We start from the raw sequence: 25,256 nt of genomic DNA on the forward strand, positions 1-25,256 counted from the left end.
AATAAAGTGTTTCCATCTTTTGCAATCAAATAAAAATAAATGTCAGCTGGAGCTTCTTGAGCTAATAAGTGAGACCTTTGACTTACCTGCTCTATATAACAATGTGTTGAAAATAAATTAAAGATAAAACATAACAGAATCATGGATAAAATTTAACTTTAGTATCTGTATCTCACATAAAAAATGATTTCCTTTGAAATTTTTGAAGTACTAAGGAGGTACTAAACATATTATGGTGCAATCCTGCAAAGAACTCTCCCTTGAGTACTTTCGGTATGAACTCTATAAAAATTGTTGGCAGCATTTATAAATAAGAAAGATTCAGGGATTACTGGAGTACCATTTAAAGTATAATTAGATTTTCTAGCAGGTACTAATTAAAAAAAAAAACCAACTTAAACTGCAGTAAGATTGAGCAGATATATGAAGTTCCTCTTCTCCACTGACAAGCTTTAAGTGGTCAGTTTGTTCACTTTTAATTTAATTATTAAAAACAGGTAATACATAATACCTTGTAGCCTGTGGTGCATCAGTTACTTTAAGGATGTATAGAGATGTTATGTTTTTAGCCCCCAACAAAGCAAGGAAGGTGTGGGGCAGCTGGCCCTCCATTTGTCCCAATGTGCCATACATTTTGTGTTGGTTTCTATATATATGCAGTCATAAAAAAGTTGGAGAAGAACTGTCTGAAATATCCATTTTCCCCTTTCAAGAAGCAATCACAATAATCAGTTTCTTGGTACTTATCTAGAAGTAGTTGATACACACACACCACATACATATATGTATCCTTATATGTCATTTTTTTTTTCAGAGATAGCAGTATAAACATACACACTGTGATACATCAGGCTTTTTTCACTTACCACTGTACCTTGAAACGATGCCTATTGGTACATGTGGTGCTACTCTATTGTTTTTTTCTGCTGCATTGTATGGCTTATTAAATAGCTGTATCTTCCTTTCACCAATGGTAAATTTTTAAGAAGCTTTGTTAATACGTGCTTAAAATAGGTGTGTGTTCTTAACAGGATGTCTGCTTAAACAAAAACAACCTGAAAAGTTCTTAAAATTGCAATGGTTTGTGTCACTGGTGGTCACTTTGCACTTTTGGGATTTTCCTGGATATCAGTTTTCTCTCGTTGGCTGAACTATTGTGTTTCTAGCTGGGCTTTTATTGTACAAGCAGAACGTTTTTGATCAGATTGTATTTACATGACAGCCTGAAACTGTGGCATTCTGTCAAGTACATCGTACACATTTAAAATATTGTCTAAATATTTACTCACATGATGGATTACTGTGGCTCAGAAAAGGCAGTTACAACCTATTGAGTAAATAATTTTAGTTTTTAAAAATTTGGAAGGGCTTTGAAGGGGTCATAATGATGTCTTATCTCAGTTGTTAGAAACAACCACTGAATACCATTGCTTTTTTCTCTAAATGGTATTTTAATTCTTAAATGTTTAAGCAACAAGACAAAACAGAAAAAGAAAAAAAAAAAAAAGGAAAAATTCAAACCAGTTGCCTGCAGGTATAGACTTTCTTTCTTCCTTCCCATGATCAGATAGCATCTCCTCATCATGAAACAACAAACAGACTAATAAAAACACAGTCAAACAAACAAAGGAATACTATTGTGGCATAATGTTAAGATACCTTGACTTTGAAACAAAATTTCAAAGATGTAGAGTTGAGGTTGCAAAAACATATTAAATAAGTGGGCGTATTTTACTCAAATGAGAAAACTTAATTTTTATAATAAACTGTGGTCTGATTTAAATTTGATTTTTGTGAAACTTCTGTTTAAGAAGTAGTTCATTATTTTTATGTCAGCTTGAAAATTGTGTGCTTTATGCTGTTTTTGTTCTTTCATAAAGGAGACAGGGTTTGTGGTCTTAATAATTAAATTTAAGTACATGTGTGTGAATGTGTGTGTGTGTTTTCTTTTTCAGTCATGTGGCACCAGGACCTTTTATTTATAATTCAGAGATTCTTTAGACTTTACAAACCTCTTGCATTTATTTAAAATTAATTTACTTCTAAAGAAAGTAAGGAAAATAGTTTGCATTTTTTTCGATGCAATATTAACTTAATCTAGACATTGTAGCTTTGTGATTGTAACATCTTTTGACAAGCAAATTAGACCGTAGAAAGAGCATCTAACTTGGAGCTTGGGGCATATGGTTCTACCTTCTGCAAATGTAACTCAAAAACAAGTCACTCTGTTCAGTGAGGGGTCTGTTTCTTTAGTGTGCAAGGGGAAAAGTAGCCTCTTATTTTGGAGAAAATTATAATCTCCGTAGAAAAATGTACCTGTCTTGAGACGCCTGGGTGGCTCAGTTGGTTAAGCAGCTGCCTTCGGCTCAGGTCATGATCCCAGCGTCCTGGGATCGAGTCCCACATCGGGCTCCTTGCTCATCAGGGAGCCTGCTTCTCCCTCTGCCTCTGCCTGCCATTCTGTCTGCCTGTGCTTGCTCTCTCTCCCTCTCTCTCTCTGACAAATAAATAAATTAAAAAAAAAATTATAAGAAAAATGTACCTGTCTAACTTGAAGCTGAAAGTAAGAGAGATTAAGAAACTTATGCACACAATTTCATTATTTTTACAATCCATAAACCAACTTGAATATACAAAATAGTTAAGGAAAACAATTAGGGTTGCAGAAATTTAGTAGTGTAGTTGTTTTAGTTATTATCCCAACAATTAGAATTATTAATCCTATGAAAACTAGGCTATAATAAAAATAATGCTATTATTAAAATTTAGTGCCTGGTATGTTAGAGCGTGTAAGCATGGAGAAAAGAATTGACTGAAGTGATCAATTGAACACATTATTTTTACATGTCAACATTCCTATTTTAGTTTATCTTATCTAGGACTAATAAGTAAAATAGCCCAATATATACTCATCTTGGGATTTTAAGATGTGAGTAAATATGAGGAAAGGTCTATTGATCAGTTTTTAATTCCTATTGCCATTTTATACGCACACTTCTACAGATGGTAGAGTTTTGACTGCCCATCAGAGCACCAATACCTTTGGGACAGCTGTTTTCAGATAAACCTCTCTTACACGCTTTAGGTCAAGAGTAGTCAAACCTGTTACAGCACCTGCTTTTGCATATGCAAATCTGTTGTTTTGTCATGTCATTAAACAGGAAGAGGTAACAGTCTCTTGTGGTTGTAAATAAGTCTGGAACATGGCCTACATGAAATGAAATCCAGCAAAAAGACAACTGTGATTTCTGTTGTGTAGTCATGGGAGGTTGCTACTCGTTCGGGGCTTTGTTTCTGGAAGACTGCCTGTAATTCGGAGGGAGAGTAGAGAGGCAAGTTTATGTTTGGAGGCAAGAACAGGGAAGGTGTTTGCTGTCATTGACTGTAGGGTAGTTGTGAGGTTTGACATGCCCAGAAGCTACTGAATGCCATGTGGGGCCCCCGTACACTGCATACCTCCGTTTTCATCATCTGGTGAGCCTGCAGCAGGGTTTCCAGGCACTGGAGTCGACAACATGTCTACTTTGGTTTGGAGCTGATTGATCCACGGAACAGAACATGCTTGTGGGATCTTCCTTTGCTATAGAATGACATAAATGATTGAAATGCTTTCCTTAGGAAAAAAAAAAAAAGTTTTATTTGTTTATAGACCTTACTGCTTATGGGAAAAAATTGTCAAATAGTAACGCAAGCAGAGTTTGCTGGAAACTTCCATTAATGTTTGTGAATTATTTCCTTGTTCAACTTTGATACGTTAGACAATTGGAGAGAAGAGTGGGTAGAAGGAAATTATTTCTTTATTTACTATTTTTCTTAAAAAGAGTAGGGGCATATAAGAAAAATGGTACCTCAGGATTTGCAAATTGAAGATTTTACTCTGTGTTGCCATAGTTTGCTGTGGGGGAGGAAAGGGAAATACTGGAATCGATGAACAAATGTTGCATGCTGTTATTTTAGATTACATTATTTTACTGTGAAGTTGTTCCTAATTTTCATTGTGAAGAACAATGCAAAATGCATATGACATAGAAAATGATAAAAATTTGTTAATTTTGTTAATTATGTTGAAGTGTGTATTCTGACATGGATTTACAATAAACAGGAGTAAAAATACTATTTTCTAGCTTTGGGGGAAAATGAAAAATTCTTCCCTGACCTTTTAACCTTGTCAAATGATTTCCCTGCTCTTGACACAGGGCATTATATTTGCAAAGGTTGGAAGTTAACTCTTCAAGGTACCAGACATCATTTTTATTGGGATATTAATTCTCAGAGGTGCTAATCTCATCAAGATTTGTAGGCATTTTCTTTCATAGGCCATTCTGATTTGTAGCTCTTTCTTTTCACAGCAGTATTAAATACCAAACCTTCTCTGATATGGAAGTTCATTAGAGATATGTCTTTGATGGCAGCCCTTTCCTGGCTTCAGTTTCAAATACCTTGATGTAAAGCTTAAGAAGCCATTGTGTTGTAAGCCCTCCTTGATGTGCCTTATTTAGATCTGCATAGTAAATCAAGGAAAGTAAATAACAAGGCAGCAGATGGAAGCATGGAGATAAGGCCAGTGAACAATTGTATTTGTATTTTGTTATGATGTTGACAGGAGCTAAAATTCACTAATCTAGTTCAACTGATCTGCATTTCAAAGAAATCTCATTTAGCAGCAACTTGAAGGTTTGTAGGATAAAGTTCTTTTATTGCAGCTTTTATTGCATTCTTTGCTAATTTATCTGGTCAAGATTTAGCCTTGCTTACTTAAAGCTGCAAGCATGTTACAAGGAGTCTTAAATACTATGAAAGCATTAATGTCTAGACTATGAACCGAAGGTAATTACATATCCAGCGCTGAATAGGGTACATTTAGAAAATACTGTTGTTCAAACTCAATTGTCAGGGCAATATAGATAAGGTAGTCTTTTTTTTACCCCTTCTATTGCTTGTTTGGGCTGAGATTTTTTTTTTTCCATATCATAAATAACCTAATATACAACTACTCAGAAATTATACATAAAATGAGTAGATCTCCTTTAAATGTATATTTATTGATACTTATATTGATTGTGCCCTTTTGAGAATGGAAGATTATTAATTTTAGAAGTGTGATATCCTTGAGTCTGTAGTTATGAACGTGTATAATATATAAGTATAGTATGTTTAATGTGAAATTCATTGTGTTGTAATGAGCGTGCTCTGTAGACCACAAGTACAAAGAATCTTGGTGTTTTCTAATTTATAGGTGTTATTTATATATATATGTAATTATATGTGTTTATTTAATGGAAATTAGTTATTTGAAATACAGTTAGAGAAAATAAATATTTTATGTATATATTTATGTATTAATTTAATTTTGAGTAAGTTTCGCTTGCGTTGGTTCTGAAAAGAAAGACTACTGGATTAGAACAGTTAAACTGAGCTCATGTCCCATCTGTGCCACTTACACTCTCTGAGATCTTAGATAAATTACTTTCTTCTGTGAATCTCTGCTGTAAACTACAGAGGGATGGGGTGAGCCAGTGACAAAAGAAGTCTTCTCAGTTAGAAGATCCTGGTCATTCATTGATAGCTCATTTTGTGAGACATGAGGCATCATGCTTGAACAAAAGTTTATATAAGTAGGTTCTCTTCCCTAAAATAACTCAGGAGTGAATATTCCATTTTCTGAAATTTACTGCTAATCAAAGTAGAATTTGAAATATAATTTTGTACTTTTTCTAACTCTAAACAATACCTTGGGTGTTCCCAGATTTGTTGGATATACTGGTTTTGATTTTACTTTCCATGAAATGCAGAGGATTACTTTAGCAGTCTTTATAGAGAGATTTATCATTTAAAATACATTGGCATATGACAGGATTTTCACTAAAAACCTGTAATTTTGTTTTGAGTTCTAAATTTTAATGTTGATTTAAAACTTCAGAGCAGGTATTTAAAACCAAATATTTTATTTGACTGCCTTAATGTGGTTTGTCTAAATGTGTTTTCTACAGAATAAGTCAAATAATGACTTGGTAGTTCTCCATGACACCTATTTTGACAGGCTTTTTTAGAGCTTGAAAGTAATGGTAATAAAAATTATTAAAAATAATTTCTAAGAAAGACACATGAGTAAGACATATTCTCTGTTTTCAGTAGTTTTTAATTTCATGTGAGAAATTGGATGTATGGATAGCTGGTAGATTAAGCGAACGGTTTTCAACAGAAGCTGTTGAGAAAGTGCTATGTGGGTTGATTACTCTGGCTAAGAAAACAAAGGAGTACTTCATGGAGGTTATGGTAATTGAATTGAGGCTTGAAAGGTATAGTACAGTTTCAACAAATAGAATTTGAGAGAGGTAGTCTAGAGCAGATTGAAACTTTAAAGGCTGGTAAAGGCAAGCATGTAATGTTTGGTTCTGTTCTGGAAGGTAAGGGAGACTAAGAGGAACAATATACGGGAGAAGCAGATTAGATGGATGAAAGGCCTTAGGTTTCAGGCTAAGAAGTTTTGGTTTATTTGGTAGATGTTGAGGAACCCCTCCTGTTAAATGACACTAATTGATATACTAGTAAGAAAAGGTGCCAGGGAAATACTTGCATGATTTGAAGTCAAAGTTATTGAATTTAGGTATTAATGTGTTCTAATCCTACCGCCAATGTCAGTCTAAAAGATTATAAAAACATATATTTGGAAAACCTTGTCAGATATGGTATATTCTCCAAGTATTAATGGTTGGAGAGGTGTTTGAAGATATTTGTAGATGTGAGGGCTATGAATTTGAAATTGTCATTGGAGAAACAGAAAGAGGACTATCATTATAGAGGTGGAAGGGACATTGTTTTTAGAATGCTTTATAGAGACATCTTTTGGTATATATTTAAGAAAACTTGAGTACTCTTGAGTAAAGAGAAGGTTTGAGATATAATTCTGAAGATCTATAAGCCATTATTAATTTGAAGAAGGGTCAGAACCAAAATATTCAAGTGAAGATGTTTAAGAGGCAGCAGAGGATAAAGAGCTGAGTCAGAGAATGGAAAATTGCACTCACAGGCTGTTTTAGATAATGAAATTAAATAGCAAGCATTTCTTACCATGTAAATGGGTAATATACAAGAAGATTTTTTTTTTACTGGTTGGTCAGAACACAGACTACTCTTTTAAGAAACCGTTATATATGGCTTTTAGGTCATAGTCTAGCCGTTCAGTTTGACCATGAGGTCAAAAAGGGGTGGTCCATCACCCTTACAGAGCTTGTGAATATTATTTATTAATATTTACCATTTTAAAAAAAATGTGAATCTTGTCAGATCTTAAAAATTGAATCTTCTATGTCTCTGTCTCTGTCTCTCTCACATACACACATGCTTTTCCAGCCTCTCTCGAAAATTCACATTTGGGAAGACTAAGCCTGCATTCTTATACAACAAATGAAGTAGCTAATACAGTCACCTAAGGGGGGTTAAACACCACCTCTTTAGAGACTTTACCCCAGAACCCTACAACTTTGTTTTATCTTGCACCTGGCTGCTTTATAGTTTTATTTTTGGGTATTCTGTGAAAACATATTTGGAAAACTTTGTCAGGTTGGGTGTATTCTGCAAAGATTAATTGTGGGAGAGGTGTTTGAAGATATGTGATGGATGCAAGGGCGATGAATTTGAAATTGTCATTGGAGAGTTGGAAGAAGGACTATCATTATAGAAGTGGAAGAGATGTTATAGAATCATTGAATATTTAAGAGAACTTGATTAATCTTTTGTGAGTGATATTTTTTGATCTTGATGATGTATTTGTCTACCATATTATTATTCCTGGTAATATTTTCCTTGAAACCTAACCACTGCATGTAATAACTTTTTAAAAATGAGACTTGCTTAGATTACAAATGAGATAGCAGGAATAGATTCTCTGTCATTCTAGTAGGCTTGGATATACCCCCCCCCTTGCCTTCTGTTGCCTGTAAATCCTCCACAGGACTTCATTCTTCATTCCCTCCTTAACTGTTGGTTGTTTCCTGGGCGAGAAAGAATATTACCAGGTTCACATTTCAGAAACCAAACAAAAAAGTGAAAAACACTTAGGTTGTGTTGTGGAGTGTGGGTTAGAGGGAGTTAAGACTGGAGGAAGGAGAATGAATATTCAGTAGGAACTTTAAATCTGAGGGTCAGGAGAGAGGTGTGGACTGGATATATGTGTTTGGGAATCACTACCAACAAGTAGAGGTTAATGCTGGAAGTGGAGTGCCTGTTAAGGACAGAAGAGGAGTAGAATGAAGTCTTGGAAAAAGTGACACTGAGGGGGTAACTGTAAGAATAGGACTAGCAGACACTGAAAAAAGGTCTGAGAAATAGGAGAGGAATCCATCCAGAAAGAGGGGTGTCATGTAAGCCTAAGGGAGAGATTTAAGAAGGAAGATATGAAAAATAAGCTGAGTGAATGCAAGAAGTTCAGCAAACCCAAGAATTAAGAAATTCACATTTGGATTTGTCAGCTAGGAGATGATTCCTATGCTGATTATAAGATGTTTAACTTCCAGGATGTGAAGATTTAGTAAACCTTTGACTATCTGTGTGAATTTGTTAATGTGAAAAGAATGGAATTTTGTTTATTTGAATCCCAACAAAACATTTTTGTCACATAATAACATCATAAAAGAAAAGAAAAACAAAAATGTGTTGATAAATAATCAAATGATGAATGAATAATAAATTAATGATACTTTTAGTATCATTTAGTGTTATATTTTAGTGAATATATAAAGTTATCATCTAAACTGGAATACTTGTAAGAAGGAAAGGGTAACTATGAGTAATTTTAATACATATAAACCTTATCTATCCCAGGTAATCAAGGAGGAATGCTCACCTTGATTATAGTTCATGTTTATTGAGTGCTAGCTATATGCCAGGCACTGAGATGAGTTCGTTACCAGTTTATATGATTTAATGACTAAGGTTTTGGTTGCCAACATTCATAATTCTGTCTTTGTATATACTGAATTTACTGACAGAAATGCTGTATATAATTTTGATGACCTTATAGAACTTAACTCTATTTTAAAAAAAACAAAACACAAAAATTGGTACTTACTGTATGCCAAATTATGTCCTAGGGAATGGAGAAATGAAGATGATTAATACATGGTTCTCATTGTTAATGATCTACCAGTGTGATTGAGAAACTCTGAGAACAGAATTGCAGTATAATGTGGTAAATATCATGTTGAATATTTTGTAAGGGCCACAAGTTGTATTCTATACATTATGTCCTGTCTTTTTTAAGGTTAAGTTTACAGTGTTTTTGAACTTTGTAAGGTAGAGTTTGCTTTTTTGTTGAAAAAAAAAAAAATCACCAATGAAAAAGACAAGGTATAGCTAACTGTGTGTTTAAGTGGGGTTTTCGCTATCATGGAAAGTATGTTCTGTGTATGTGCACGTGTGTATGTGAGAGAGAGAGAAAGAGAGAGATCAGTTCTGTATCACAAAGAGATACATTTCCATATCTATAATGTAATTTTAGCCACACTCAAGCTATATTCTGTGAAGGGTCTGGCATATTTCTCTGACACATCTGGTAGATATGTGTGGCATTAATTAGCATAGGTTTTGCTATAAATGACATGTCAGTCCAAAACAACAAAAAGTATTTGTTACTGATGTCAATCATTCATCTTTTGTCAGTTCAAAAGGCTTCCCTAAAGGAATGCACATTGATCTTCACTGATCCAAAATACAGCAAAATCATTTCTGTGTTCTAGAAACAAAAGTGGAACTACCTGTGTTTGAAAAGCCATATGGAGATACTCGAACAAAAAGTGTGCATTTATAAATTTGAGTAGTAAGACTGTTAAATTAGACCAAGATTAATTGAATCTTTTGAAAAAAAAAACAGGGTTTTCTATAATCCTAATCTTGTCTTGAGTGTTTTCTTCCTCAAAGCCTTAATTTTTTTTTTTTAAAGATTTTATTTATTTTTATTTGTTAGAGAGAGAGCATGAGCACAGACAGACAGAGTGGCAGGCAGAGGCAGAGGGAGAAGCAGGCTCCCCGCCGAGCAAGGAGCCCGATGTGGGACTCCATCCCAGGACGCTGGGATCATGACCTGAGCCGAAGGCAGCCGCTCAACCAACTGAGCCACCCAGGCGTCCCTCAAAGCCTTAATTTTTGGGAGCTTAATTCGTGTTTTTGTTTCTCCTTGAAATAATTTTGAGGTATGCCAAGTAAATGATTACAAGTATCCCTTATAATGTTTTAAAACAAAAGTGATCACACAGGTATCAATTTGTGACTATATTGATGTCTGAAAGAGGTGCATTTCTGTCTACACATATCTGGTTTTGTGGTTGGCTATTCTGGAATAGATATCGATGGACTTTACTACAATCCCATCACATTTATCTTTTTGTAATTATAATCACAAGTGTAAAACTCATATTTCTAAGCAAAAACTGGCTTTAAAGGACACATTTCCCCCCCAAAATCTATATTTTATTTACAACTCTTTTCCAAAAGCTCCCCCTACATTCTAATTTATTATTAAATGGAGAGCAATATGAATGACTTAAGATAAGGCAAGAGAGTGTGGTCTAGGGTGTGGTACAGTTGAAGACATTTATCTTAATATTTCATTTTAATGAGGCAGAAAATATCCATTATTAGAAAACTATAATTTGATAACGTTTGTAGAATACAATTAATTCTCCTAAAATTATGAATGTTCATACCACCAAAGGGCAGATAACCACACGTCACATTTCTGTGTCCTTGTTAAGGGTTGTATGTGTTATATTTTTCCATCTTACAGATTTGCTAGAGAATTAACATGAAATGGGATTTAGGATGTACGCATGTTATACACTTTAATTTGATCAACATGCTTTGTTTAAATAGCAGTTCCTAACCTTTGTCCCATCTTTAAAATTTTCACTCCAGATCTCTTGCTCTGCCTACAGATCCTCTGCTATCTGTTTCCAGTCTGTCTCATGCTCTTGAAATCATCTTTTTTTATTATTCCATTAAAATTTTTAAAAATGGATTTTCCTTTACACTTTTCTAATCATCCTGTAATTCTTTAGCTCTAAGACATTAAAATGAATGAGTAAAAATATTTGATACCTAATCGTCTCTGCCAGTCCATTCAAACTCATGGATTTGCAAAATTATGTTAAAGTCTTTTAAAAATACATTTGAGTAGGCTTTTGTAGTCATTTGGATTTTGAATATTAATTTTCTCTTGCTATGCTGCTTAGCCATAAAAATGAAAAAGAAGATAGATGTGGGTTTCTTTTAGTGGTGTTAATTTAAAGTACTTGATTTATTTATTATAATATTCAACAATGGCAATTCCTATTTTCTCTGTTCACATCAGATCCAACAGAAAATAATGAGAAGCCCCCACCCACCAGCACAGTAAGAAAAAGTTTGATGCATTTTGTAATAATTGATTAAAAGTATAATTTCCCCCTAGATCAAACAAATAATAGAAGTCTGTTGAAGCTTTGTCCTGACCTATTCTGGAAGTAGAAGAATACCCTGGAGAAAGGAGCATTGTAAGCACAAAGAATAAGACTCCTCAATCCTGGGAGAGAGAATTAAAGTCTAACCCTCCAAATGTAAGTCATCTGTACTCTCTATTTTCCATCCCTCAGTTTTTGTTGGCTATTCAGGTATTAGGAGAGAAATATGTAATAAAAATATTTGGATTTTTTTCTGTACAAAATATACAGGTGTATTGCTTGGTAACTTTAAATTCCTATTTGTGTTAACATTTTCTAAATAGTAACATAAGGTAATGCTTTGCAATAATAATATTTAATGCAAAATGGATTATTTTTAATTTTATCTTCTGGCAGAGAACTGGTAAGAATTTTGAGAGTATTCTGATGAAAAGAAGGTAAATTCCTTTGATTTAATATCTGCAATTGTGCCATCATAATCCCTTTTTGCTCTAAACTTTAGTTCTTTCTTTTTCTTTTATATTTCTTTATATCTGAGAATAAGACTATCTTAATATATCTATTTAAATCCACCTTCCAGTAAAAGAGACATTAAGTCCTTTTTTTCACTTCGCATAGTGAAACTGAATTGGAATGAATTTGTATCCATAATCCACTATAAAAATATATAAATTTTGTCAGCTCAGTGTCCTGGAAAGACTGATTCCCTATCTTGTTAGGAAGAACTTAAAAGATGTGTTTTTGTGATTATAAAGAAAGACAGAATTCAGTTGTGGTTTAGAAATTGGTAGAAAGATTGATAATCAAAGACAATACTTGTTTTGAGAAAATTATTTGGAAGAAATTTCTTGGCAATCACAACTTTTATCTGAAAGGTGATTTAGTGCATCATCCTTGTGATAAGGCACTTGATACATTGTATAATGGCTTAACTGCCAGAAATCTGACTTTTGCTTACCAGTTGATAACCCTTCTCACTCTTCAGTGAAAGAATCAGTGTAAGAGTATTGATTTGATTTTTAAAAGTCTGAAGCATGAAAATCAATATTTATTAGAGTTGGGTACAACCAGATTATACGTTTCCCCACCCCAGTTACCTTAAAAATTGAAACATGAATTTGTATAGGTCTTGAATGTGATACTCTTATTGATATAGCATCTGACGAAGTTGTCAAAGTAGTCTGCAGTAAGAAATCTTCAAAATATCTAGGTTCACATTTAATCTTTTGTTTAGAACATCTGATAGAGCCTTGAAACACTGTGGCCATTCCTGATAGTCTATAATTATAAGTTGGGATTTTTTAATTTAGCTGAATCCATGTATAAAAAAAGAAATTTTTGTTTATGGTCTTAGATAACTTTTTCTATCATTGAACTTGATAGCGATGCCTTGGAGAAACACTACAAACATTATTATTCCTTTCACTGACATGAGACAATTGCTCCTCATTTATAACTTTAGTATTTGTTATTGAAAAGTATTGCAAAATTTTTAAAAAGTTATTTAAATTTGATGAGTGAGTAGTGAATTCTTATTACAAGTTTGAGGTTGATGAGGGATTAGAAAATATTGTTTACAGAAAATTTCTGTGATCCTCTACAGCAATGAAAATAGATAAAAGTATAGCAACAGTAACATGGTTGAATTCCATAAACATAATGTTGAGTAAAAAAACCTAAACATGTATGTATGAGTTCTTCTTTATAAAGTTCCAGAACTAGAGTATAGTGTGTAGGATGCAAAAAGTTATTACGACGAAATTATAGATAATAGTTAAATTCTAGGTAGGTACTAGAAACTAGGGTGGTTTCTTGGAGCTTCTGGTGTGTCAGCTACGTTCTGTTTTTTCACTAGGCTGATGGTTGCATGGGTATTTATGCTATGAAAAGCCATTAATGAAAAGCTAGGTGTGTCTCTGCTAAGATCAGGTAGAAGGCAAGGAGTCCTTACCATTCCTGTTTAATATTATACGGGAATATACTTAATATTATACTGGAAGTCCTAGCGAAGGTAGTAAGATAAGAAAAGGAAATAAAAGGCAATACAGATTGGGAAGGAAGAAATACAACTGTAAATTTGCAGATAACATGATTGTCTATGTAAAAAATCTCAAAGAATCAACCAAAGAAAACTTCCTGTAACCAATAAACGATTTTAACAAGGTTGCAGAAAACAAGATTAATATACAAGTCAATTGCTTTTCTGTGTACCAGCAATAAACAAGTGGGATTTGAAATTAAGAATACAGTACCATTATATTAGCACCAACAAAGCAGAAACCCAAGTATAAATCTAATTATGTGTATGTGTGTGTATTAGGAAAACTACAAAAATTCTGATTAAAGAAAATCAAAGCTCAGATAAATGGGGAGATATTCCATGTCCCTGGAAAAACATATACAATATATGGTTATAATGTCATGTCTTCCTTTCTTGATCTATGTATTCAATATAATCCCAATAAAATCCCAAGTTATTTTGTGACTATTGATAAACTGATTCTTAAGTTTATATGAAAAGACCAAAGACTGTAAATCACCAATGTAATATTGAAGAAGAGGAAAGTTAGAGGGCTACACTTGCTGACTTCAAGACTTTGTATAAAGCTACAGTAAGCAAGATGGTATGATATTGATGAAAGAATAGATAGATCATTGGAACATGAAGGAGAGCCCAGTAATAGACCCCACAAGTATAACCAACTGATGTTTGACAGTTATAAAGGCAATTCATTGGAGAAAGGACAGTTCTTTCCAAAGTGGTACTGGAACAATTGGACATTCATATGCAAAAAAATCTAGACTCAAACCTTACACCGTTTACAAAAATAAATTCAGAGTGGGTCATGGGGCTAACTGTAAAATGAAACATTTTAAAACTGTTGGAAGATAACATAGACGAAAATCTAAGTGGCCTTGGGCTTTGATATGACTTTTTAGATAAAATGGTCAAAGTGCAATTCATGAAAGAAAAAAATGAAAAATTGGACCTCATTGGAATGAAAAACTTACACTCTGAGGAAACCACTGCTAAGAGAATGAAAAGACAAGTCACAGACTGGGAGAATGTATTTAATAAAACCCATGTCTGTTAAAAGACTCATATCTAAAATATACAAAGAACTCAACAATAAGAAAGCACATAATTCAGCTAAAAAGTGAAAAGAGCTTTAAATAGAGTTAATGAAAGAAGACATAGAGATGGCAGATAAGCATATGAAAAGATGCTCAGCATTTATTTCATTAGGGAATTGTGAATTAAAACAATGAGATCCCACTGCATACCTATTAGAATGGCTAAGATCCAAAACACTGACAGTACCAAGTGCTGTCAAGGATGTGGAGCATCCAGCACTCTCATTCATTGTTGGCAAAGTGATATAGCCACATTGGAAAACAGTTTGGTGGATTATTAGGAAGCCAGACATGCATACATGCATTATTACCATGCAGTCTGGCTATTGCAGTACTTGGTAATTACCCAAATGGGTTGAAAACTTATGTCCACATGAAAATTTGCAGGAGAATGTTTATAGAAGCTTTATTCCTAATTGCCTAAACTTGGAAGCAGCCAGTATGTTGTCCTTCCATTGGTGAGTGAATAAACTAGCTGTGATATATACATTCAATGGACTCTTCAGTGATAAAGAGAAATGACCTATTAAGCCACAAAAAGACATGGAGAAAACATAAGTGAATGTTACTGAGTGAATGAAGCCATCTGAAAAGGCTACATACTGTATGATTCCAAATATGTGACGTTCTGGAAAAGGCAAAACTATGGAGACTAAGAAAAGATCAGTGGTTTCCAGGGTTGAGGGGAGGGACTGATGAATAGGTGGATTTTTTAATTTTTACTTATTTTTGAATAGGTGGGTCTTTAGAGTAGTGAAACTGTTCTGTATAGTAATGTAAGTGCAGATACAGGACATTAAAAATCCAAAGAGCTGTACAACACTAACAGTGAACCCTAATGTGAACTCTGTACTTTAGTTAATAACAGTGCTTTAATATGAGTTCATCAGTTGTAGAAAATGTACCACATTAATGCAAAATGTTAATGATAGTAGAAACTTCATGTATTCTGGAGATAGAAAGAATGTATATGGGAACTCTGTGCTTTCTGCTACACTTCTCTGTAAATATAAAACTGCTCTAAAAAAAATAACATCTTTTAGATAATTTTTTGCAAATCTGATATAATTTAAAAGATTAAAAAGCAGTCTCAGTGATTCTGTTAATTGGAATTTTGAGAAAAGGTGAGATAACTTCAGATTTGATCTATGTACTCTGGATATTCAAAGTTAAAAAGATATAATTTAAAGTCAATATTTTGTGATCTCACTAAGCAGTGTATTTTATTTGGGGGAAGTGCTAATGTCCATAAAGTCAGTCTTCTATACTTGAATATATTTAGTAACATTTTATGACAATTTATTTATGTAGCATAAACTTGTCTTTATTTTAAGGTAGACATTTCAGTTTTGATTTTAAGAATAGATATTTTTTCAATAATATACCCCAACCTCAATCTGTAATAATGAAATACTCATCTTTATTGAGTCATTCATAGCTTCTTTCCTTAAATTTAATGCATTTTATGCAGTGGTCTATCATCCTCAGAAATGCTTTCTTACTTAAGTGGGACTTTAATTTGTTAATTTTAACATTAGTATGTTGTAAAAGAAATGGAAAACACAGATGCTCTTTGTATTCCTTTTTTGAATACAAATTTTCAAATACAGATTCAGTTTAAAAATACCAGATAGAGACTTCTTCCTAGTCCCTTTTTAATTTTTTCTTTCCTACTTCTTTCTTCCCCTCTTCCTTTTTCCTTCCTACTTTCTCCTTTCTCTCTCAATATATTCTATTGTTTAATTTTCTAAGGAGTGAATATAATCTTATTTAACTAGTTGACATTAGCAGAAACGAGGAATTTATTATTCATAAAAATGAAATAGAAAAATCCCCCTTTTCTTCAGATTCTGGATATAGCTAGGCTCAACACAAATGTCTAGGGAGAATGCATCTGTTGCTATTGCATTTTTTTTGTTTCTCTGAAAACTTGGCATTTGTAATATATCTATGATTTTGATTTGTCTTGGCCAAAACCCAGATTACCAAGGAATTACATTTTGAACATATTCAACTAAGAATTATCTTTGTAGCAACTTTTCCTTTGCCATATTGAAATTTTGGGAATAAAATCAGATTTTGTTTCAGAAACCAGCTATGTTTCTTCCGAGTGCCAGAATGATTTTTTTTTTTTATGTTAAAGAGACACAAAGCAATACTTAAAATCTAAAACTTATTTTAAGCATACCGTGTAGGAAAGAGTCCCATTTTTGCATTTGACAGACCTGGGTTCAAATGTTTGTTCTGGCATGTAATTTTTTTAATATTGAGCTTGGGTAAGTTTGGTATGTGAGGGAAAAAAACAATAATTTATAGGGTTAGATAAAGATGAAATCACCAAACACAAAAAATACCTGCACATGGCAGGTAATTAATTAATGGTAGTGGTCTCGCTCTTACTTATTTTCTATATATATAGAAGTGTGTATATAAATAAATGTGTATATGTGTTTATATGTATGTATATGTTTATATGTATGTATGGGTATATATATATATATATATATATATATATATATCTGTTTCTCTTTCTCTTTCTCTCTCTATATCCCTCTATATATCTCTATCTCTATATACAGCAATGTGCAATATGTAGTCATTTATTTCACTTGTTAAGTTCTGAAGCAGAATTCTTCTGGAAAGGAAAGAGTTCTGGAATTTAGGAAATATGCATTCTGTTACCACATGGAAATATTTAAAGACTTATTATTTCTTTGTGCCCTATATTTCTATAACTTTATATTAATGTACCTAGAATGTTTATAAAGTTTTAAAAGAAGATATAAAGAATATGTTTCCTTCATAAATTCCCAGCAGACAAAATAATTCTTTTTTTAAATCTCATTCAATGTGTAATTCAGAGAATGATGTATTAGTACATTTTGATTGGAGTTCAAAAAATGTGCATTGGTCAGTTCGAGAAGATGTATGGGAATATGGAAAATAAAATAACTTATTAATGCCTGAAAAGAGACATGTCAGTTTTAACAAGACAAAAAATGCAAGGTGGAAGTTGAGTCATTCTGAAAAATTGATATTTGCTATGATTTAGTTTTCACTAAATAACAAAACACCTGTTTCTTGGGTCAGCTTTGTACAACTGTCTCCATAACTGATCTGAATCTTTCTAGAGTAGAAATTCAACAAAATAAAGTATTAACTCTCCATGTTCTCTTACAATAATACAGACTTTTTAGTAAAAGCAACTCTTAATATCTTAAGAAAGTAGCTCATATATCTTTGTCTGAATATCTTACCTGAATTTGTGGCTTGTGACTTCTGAATAACTACCTTAAATTTTAACTAATTGGCTGCTCTCTGACACTGAAAGAAGGGTCGTGACAAAGAACAGAATGCTTAAAGAGGCAGGAGTGAAATCCATCGGGCATGGAAGCCTGAGTAATTGCTTTGAAGTGATTATTATTTTTTTAAAAGGCAAAAAATAGTTAAAACTTATTTTTCCTATATCTCTTCATATTTTAAAGAAAAAGAAGTGAAGGCAAAACTTGTTGTTAAACACAAAGTGGTGGGTAGCCTCCAAATTCTTTTGAAAGATTGGTTAGTTACACATTGAATCTGCTTCCAAGTTAATGATGCAAAATCATATCTGGGACAAGGGCCTCAGGATTCCTGAAATGAATAATTTCTTTTAGTGGGCCTATTGGTGATCTAGTTTTGTAGAGTTGACAATTCTATCCATGCAACCACTATTACTTATGTGCCCCATTTTGATTCTAGCCCTGTGGAACAACATAAAGGAGCAACAAATTGCTCTTGAATCAGGTATCAAAGGATAGTTTGAAGGTGTATGTTCTCCCTAGATAGGTTTATCTAAAGGTCATTTCTCCTGGACGCTCTTAAATGTTTAATGATTTTATTATAGAACAACTTAAAAGACTGAAGTTCTCTTTCGGCAAATCAGAGTATACCATTTTTTCTATACATGGCCCATATTTTAGGTTTGTCCAAAAGGCATTACATTTACTAAGACTTAATATCTTTAAGTAAACATCCATCAGCCATCTCAGATAACTCAAGCTATATGAAAACATTTATTAATGGGCAAATTTGTTAAGAATGCTTTTCACTTAAACATGTTTTAAGTATTCTCCAAGAATCCAAAGTGATAGCTTTCTTTAAGATTTTTAAGATATTGTAGGGGTGCCTGGGTGGCTCAGTGGGTTAAAGCCTCTGACTTCGGCTCAGGACATGGTCCCGGGGTCCTGGGATTGAGCCCCGCATCGGGCACTCTGCTCGGCGGGGAGCCTGCTTCCCTTCCTCTCTCTCTGCCTGCCTCTCTGCCTACTTGTGATCTCTGTCTGTCAAATAAATAAATAAATAAAATCTTTAAAAAAAAAAAAAGGCTATCTGCAACCAAATCTATTTTCAAAAAAAAAAAAGAGACTTAAGATACTTAAGATATTGTAAATGTTTAGAAAATAACACAGTAGGCACCTACATACCCAAATTTGACATGCTAATATCTTGTTATAATTTCTTCAGATTTCACTCTTTTTAAGAAATGCAATACCACAACTATAGTAAAAGCTATGTGCTTTCATCCTTTTCCTTTTTCTTTGTCTAAAGATACTACACTGAAGTTGATGTTTTTCTCGATTCTTTTACTTTTGTTTTCTTTTTAGTTTTTAAGGTGTTTTGTTTTGTTTTGTTTTTAATTGTTATTTTGAGAAAAAGGTGGGAGAGGGGTTGGGGAGAGAGAGAATCTCAAACAGACTCCACACTGAGTGCGGATCTGGACATCAGGCTCCATGTCACAACTCTGAGATCATGACATGAGCTGAAATCGAGATTCATCTGCTTAACCAACTGAGCCAACCAGATGCCCCAAACTTTTGTGTTTTTTTGGTGATTTTAAAATTTATGCAGCTGGCATCGTATCAAGTCTGCCCTTCTGAGAAATTTTTTCCTTCAAAATTATATTTAGGGGGGCGCCTGGGTGGCTCAGTGGATTAAGCCTCTGCCTTCAGCTCGGGTCATGATGTCGGAGTCCTGGGATCGAGCCCCACATCGGGCTCTCTGCTCGGCAGGGAGCCTGCTTCCCCCTCTCTCTCTGCCTGCCTCTCTGCCTACTTGTGACCTCTCTCTGTCAAATAAATAAATAAAATTTTAAAAAAATTATATTTAGGGGATCTACCCATGTTGATATACACAGGTTTGATTTTTTAGTATTTTTAGTAAGCTTTTATGGATATACACACACATAGTACATCTATGATTTTTGCAGTTATATGATGAAAACTGCAAAAATCATAAATTATATCTTGATGAGTTTTCACAGAATGAATGCATCTGTGTGACTAGTACCCAGCTCAAGAAGTAGCACGTTACTGGTTCTGTAAGGTTCCCCATCCTCCACCAGGGAAACCTTATCCTGACCTCGCACAACATAGATGAGTTCTATCTGTTTTTGAACTTTATATAAATGGAACAATCTAGCATATAGTCTTATGTGTCTGGCTTCTGTTTTTCATATTAGGCATATGAGCTTCCTCCATGTTATCGTGTCCTTCTAAATATCTGTCCTAATGCTGTGTAGTATTCCATTACATAAATATGCCATTGTTTATTTCCGTTTTATTTTGGGACATTCACATTGTTTTCTTGTTTTTAACTGTTAGGCGTAATACTACTCTGAAGATTTGTGTGCATGCCCTTGACATATAATGTGCCTCTCTATAGTTCGGAGTAGAATTTTTGTGTGACAGGGTGTCTACATCGTAATGTCAATCTAGTGTTTGCATCGTAGGTTACCTGTATCATAGTGTCAACATTAGCAGACACTTTGAGCGATCTTCTGAAATAGTTGTCAGAGTTCACCTTGCCACCATCATTGTATGGGAGTTTGAGTTTCTCCATGTCTTGCCAACACTGAGGTGGTCTTTTTCCATTTTTGCTGTTTTGGTGGGTAATAGTTAATTAGCTTTAACTGCTTTATAACATTCCATGGTTTAAATAAAGCATGCTTGCTTTAAAATCCTTTCCTTGATAGATGAACATTTTGTTTTTCATTTTGTACTATTTCGAATAGTACTACAGTGAATATATCTGTATGTATCTCTTTATGCACATGCTTGACAGTTTTGCTAAGGTTATAACTTGAAGTGGCATGTCTGAGTTTTATAATGCCATGTATTTATTTTTTCAATAGACTGCTATATTTCTCTCTAATGGGGTTATACTATGAAATGGTAATTTTGGTTTTATTATAAATCATATTCCTCAAGTACAGAGAATAAATGTTGCTTATTTAAAAGGCATTACGTAAAACTTAATATCCTAGAATTTGGGGAAATATTAGTGGGGAAAGATGAAACATGCTTCCCAGCACCTGGCATATAGATAAAATAAAGCTTCTGTTACTGTTGTCACTGTTAAAATTACTCATGATTATATTGCTGTAAAATGCTCATTCTAATGTCCATGCAATTCATGTAAATTCTCCCACCATCCATTTAAAGGTAGCTTCCTTCAGTCTTTGAAACTTCTTTCTTTATTAGAGTTCTATTTTTACTGCATAATGGAGTCACTGCATCCATTTGATCGTGGCTTTTGATTACCCAGCTGCAAATATACTGGAATAGTTTAGGCAGTTTATATAATTTGAAAAATTTATATAATAGATTTACACATTTGTGACATTCTTACTGAAGATTTGATCCTGAGCAAAATGGTGATATGGAGCCCAAATTTTGCTTTATTGTTCCCATTGAGATTTATAAATAACTTGTATTTTTATGGTTTTTAGTAGATTACAAGACCTTTAATTTGAAGTAAAGTGAGGTGGGTCAACATTTGTCTCAAAGAAAGGAAACAAATCAGTTTATTTGTTGCCATTACTTTTTTTAAAAAATAATTTTCATTTCTCTCATGACAGTTTTTTCCATAATCCTTAATTAGTTTTGATCTAGTCGACCCCTAGTTTTTCTCTTAAGATGAGAAATGCATATTGCTATAGAGAATCTCTTTAGTCATCCCTCTTGTTCATCATGGACATCAGCACTGTTTTCACTAACAAAATGTGTTTTGAATTGACAAACCAAACTTTAATTCAAATATGCCATGTTTATTTTTTCAGAAGAGAATTGTACATGTAAATTTTATCTAAGAGCTCAATTTTTGCCAGTTTCTTAATTTTTCAGAATTTTTTCTGCTTAACTGCTTACTAGCATGCTAGTGCAAAAGTTAATTTTGGTTTTCTTACACAGTTTTAAAATAACATTTTTATTGCATTCCTATTTGTATGAATATTTTCTTATGGTTAAAGTCATCTGAATTTGAATTTGTCAGTTATTATTTCAAATCAAGTTATATTTGAATATATATCTACATAGATCATGAATCTAGGTGGTTTAAAAAATACATTTTCTCAGTAGTTTCATTATAGAGTTGAATGCTAATGTATTTGCTTTTTAAATTCAAATACCTGGAATGAGTAATTTTTGTTTTCCACTAGATTTTAAGAATCAGTGTCTAAGGCATTTCCCACTCTCATTACTTCCATGCAGTATTTCTTCAACCCTGTGTTCCCAGTGCCCAGAGTGGTGCTGGTATACAGTCCTCATTCAATAAATATTTGGAGAGTAAATTGCTTTTAATGTTCTTTTTCAGAAAAGGACAGTGTCTCTTTACCCTGCACTGCAAAGTGACTGTTAGCCTTCTACATTGAGGTGCATAGTCTTTGGAAGACTATGTTGAAATTAATATGAATTTTAATGGCTGAGCAGTTAACATCCTTTAAGGCTGCACTTGAAGAAAATGATCTTTGTTAAGTGAGCCAAAAATAGTTCTTTTGAGTTAAAAAAAAAAGTGCAAATCAGAAAAACTATCATGTATTATGGTGGGTTCTCGTTTAGCTTTTTAAAAATGTAGCAATAAAAGCATTGTTACTGTAAGTCTACCCTGAGGGAGATAGGGGTGGTGTCATCAGTGTTGAGAACTTTTTCTAAGGTATAACTTCTCTGTGATTTCTCTTCAACATTTTTTTTTTTTGACTTCTGAACAAGTTTCCTGATGTACAAGATGGGATTGAATGATTGAATAAGGTACTAATTGATTCCTTGACCAGCTTTCATTGAGGATCTGTGCTAGACCATGTGGTAGTATATACAAAGATGTGTTGGGATGCTGTAGTGCTTTCCACCTCTTCTGTGATCTTGGTCATGATTTCATAAATTGTTATTCTAGTATTGCCATTATATATTACTTTGGGAAGGAATGTTTATAATTGTATAGGTTTACTGATAGGCTAAACTAGAAGTCCTTCAATGATATTTTTAAAAAAGATTCATTTATTTATTTGATGCAGAGAGATACAACGAGAGAGGGAACACGAGCAGGGGGAGTGGGAGAGGGAGAAGTAAGCTTCCCACTGAGCAGGGATCCCAATGCAGGGCTCGATCCCAGGACCCCAGAATCATGACCTGAGCCAAAGGTAGATCCTAAGGACTGAGCCACCCAGGTGTCCCCTTCAATGATATTGTTGATAAATCTATAGGACAGTTTTAATCTGTTACCTTCCTTGAAATTTTAACACTGCCAGTTGCTTCCTCCCGTATCCTCTCCTGTTCTCATGTCATCTTCTCTCACTTACTCCTCTTGCTAAGTCTCCTTTGTGAGTCCTTTCTTTACCTACCCCTTAAGTTTAGGTTTCTTCCTATGTTCTGTCTTCATCTGGTTACTCTGTATGTACATCATTCTAGGTGAGTTCACTTATCCTGAAACCTTTGAGCTTAGTGTTGGGACTCCTGGTTTCATTATTTCTAGCTTCTGATTCTCCTCTGAGTTTGAGATCTACATTTGGAAGTACTTCCCTTGATATCTCTACTTACATGTCCTATAGGAATCTATCTAAAATTAAGCTTATTATAAGGGATGAATCACTACATTCTACTCCTGAAACCAATACTACACTATATGTTCACCAACTTGAATTAAAAAATAATAATAAGATCAATCTCCTTGTCATCTCCTGTCTCACCTATTAAAAACATACTTTTAATGATATTTTCTGTTTTAGTGAGTAACAAGCACTGTCAGACACTCAGTTGCCTATGTCAGAGATACTGGATCACCAGTATTAGGCCACCTGGACATCTCCCCCTTCTCTTCTTCACTCTTCTGGGTCTGTGAAGGCAAGACTCCAATTTTTTTTTTTAAGATTTTATTTATTTATTTGACAGACTGAGATCACAAGTAGGCAGAAAGGCAGGCAGAGAGAGGGAGGGGGGAAGCAGGCTCCCCGCGGAGCAGAGAGCCCATGTGGGGCTTGATCCCAGGACACTGGGATCATGACCTGAGCCGAAGGCAGAGGCTTTAACCCACTGAGCCACCCAGGCGCCCCTAGACTCCAAATTTGATTGCAAATTTCTTTCTTTCTGCGCATCCCACTAATACAACCCTAGTCTAAAACTTTGACAACTGCAATGACCGTTCTCAATTCTCTACGCCTTTTCTTCCCTTAACTCACTAGGTAGCAAGACTTAACTTTAAAAATAAAAATTAACTGATTTCTGCTTTCTTACTAAAATCTTATATTTGTTTTTCCTTGAATTTAGGGTAAACTACAGATGAGCTCTTCAGAGTACAAGCCCTTGCAAGGATTGGACCATGCCTCCCCTCCCCACCTCTCACCCAGCATCATCTTCCTCTACTCATCATATTTCTGACTCTTCTTTCTTACTTCACTTACTCTGGCCTAATTTTATTAATGATGACGTCATGGTTTCTTTGTGCCTTGTGGCTTTTGTGAATTTTGTTCCTTCTGTGGGACTCAGAAATGGATGAATAGAGTAAAAGATCAAGATGATCCTAAGATTTCAAACTTGGTAATTATGTTTCCTTTCTCATAGACTTTATCCTAGTAAATTAATATACATACAGTCAAGCATCAAAGACCTTCTATAACCTAAAATATTTAAGAACTCCTCTCTTCCCACAGATATCTTGCATTCCTTGTTTCTCTGCATGTTCTATTCTCCTTGGACAGTGCTTCTCTGCTTGTGTGGTAGATGAGCTCCTACTGTCCTTTAACACCCAGTCCAAACACAGCTCCTTGGAGGCTCTGAGCCTCCACAGCTGTTGATGGCGGTTTCCTTGATGTCACCTGTGTGTATTTTGCAGCGGTACCTGGGACTTAGCAAAGTTAAGTAGCTTGTTCAGTTACTAAGTGACAGAACCGTGATTTGAACCTTCGCTTCTCTGACTTGAAAGCATGTCTTTATCTTTTGGTAGACACTGTCATTATTTAATAAGTATTTACTAAATACATAGATTAATAAAAAATAAAATACTATATGACCTAATCACTAAGAAAGGCTTTTATGGCATCAGTGAGATGAAGTAACTCGAATGACAGAGAAGATAAAAATTTGACAGGAAGAAAAAAGGAAATCCCTATCTGTAAGATGGTTCAATTTCTAAGCCAGTTAGGTTTCACCTTACTTTGTAACTCGCCAAGATACCCAGGTTCTAAAAAAAGGTATGAGGCTAAACTTTGGTGAAATAGGCCATGAAATGAATAAAACATTTTTATTAAAAGAGATAAACATATATCATATATATTCTTCTTGTGATTTAATTGTTTTATGCATTTATGTCTTGTTTCCCTCACTTGATTGTTAGCTTCTTTTGAACAAAGATATGCCGTATCTTTTCTTAGCATCTCCT

The 25,256-nt window shown here is 33.9% G+C and overlaps 1 protein-coding gene across 13 annotated transcripts in view; it reads left to right on the forward strand.

The window, feature by feature from the left end:
- The window catches only part of FOXP2 (forkhead box P2), a 572,585-nt gene that overhangs the window by 55,678 nt on the left and 491,651 nt on the right, over positions 1-25,256 (forward strand). For 12 of the 13 annotated variants that reach the window (XM_047694958.1, XM_047694957.1, XM_047694956.1 and 9 more), the window contains exon 2: positions 11,447-11,591. The exons of the other annotated variant lie outside the window; for it this stretch is intronic. The gene's annotated coding sequence lies outside the window, so the exon portion shown is untranslated. The remainder of the gene's footprint in view (positions 1-11,446; positions 11,592-25,256) is intronic. 13 annotated transcript variants of the gene reach the window in all.

Source organism: Lutra lutra, chromosome 11 (genome assembly GCF_902655055.1).
Source record: "Lutra lutra chromosome 11, mLutLut1.2, whole genome shotgun sequence".
In the NCBI taxonomy this organism is placed as follows: domain Eukaryota; kingdom Metazoa; phylum Chordata; class Mammalia; order Carnivora; family Mustelidae; genus Lutra; species Lutra lutra.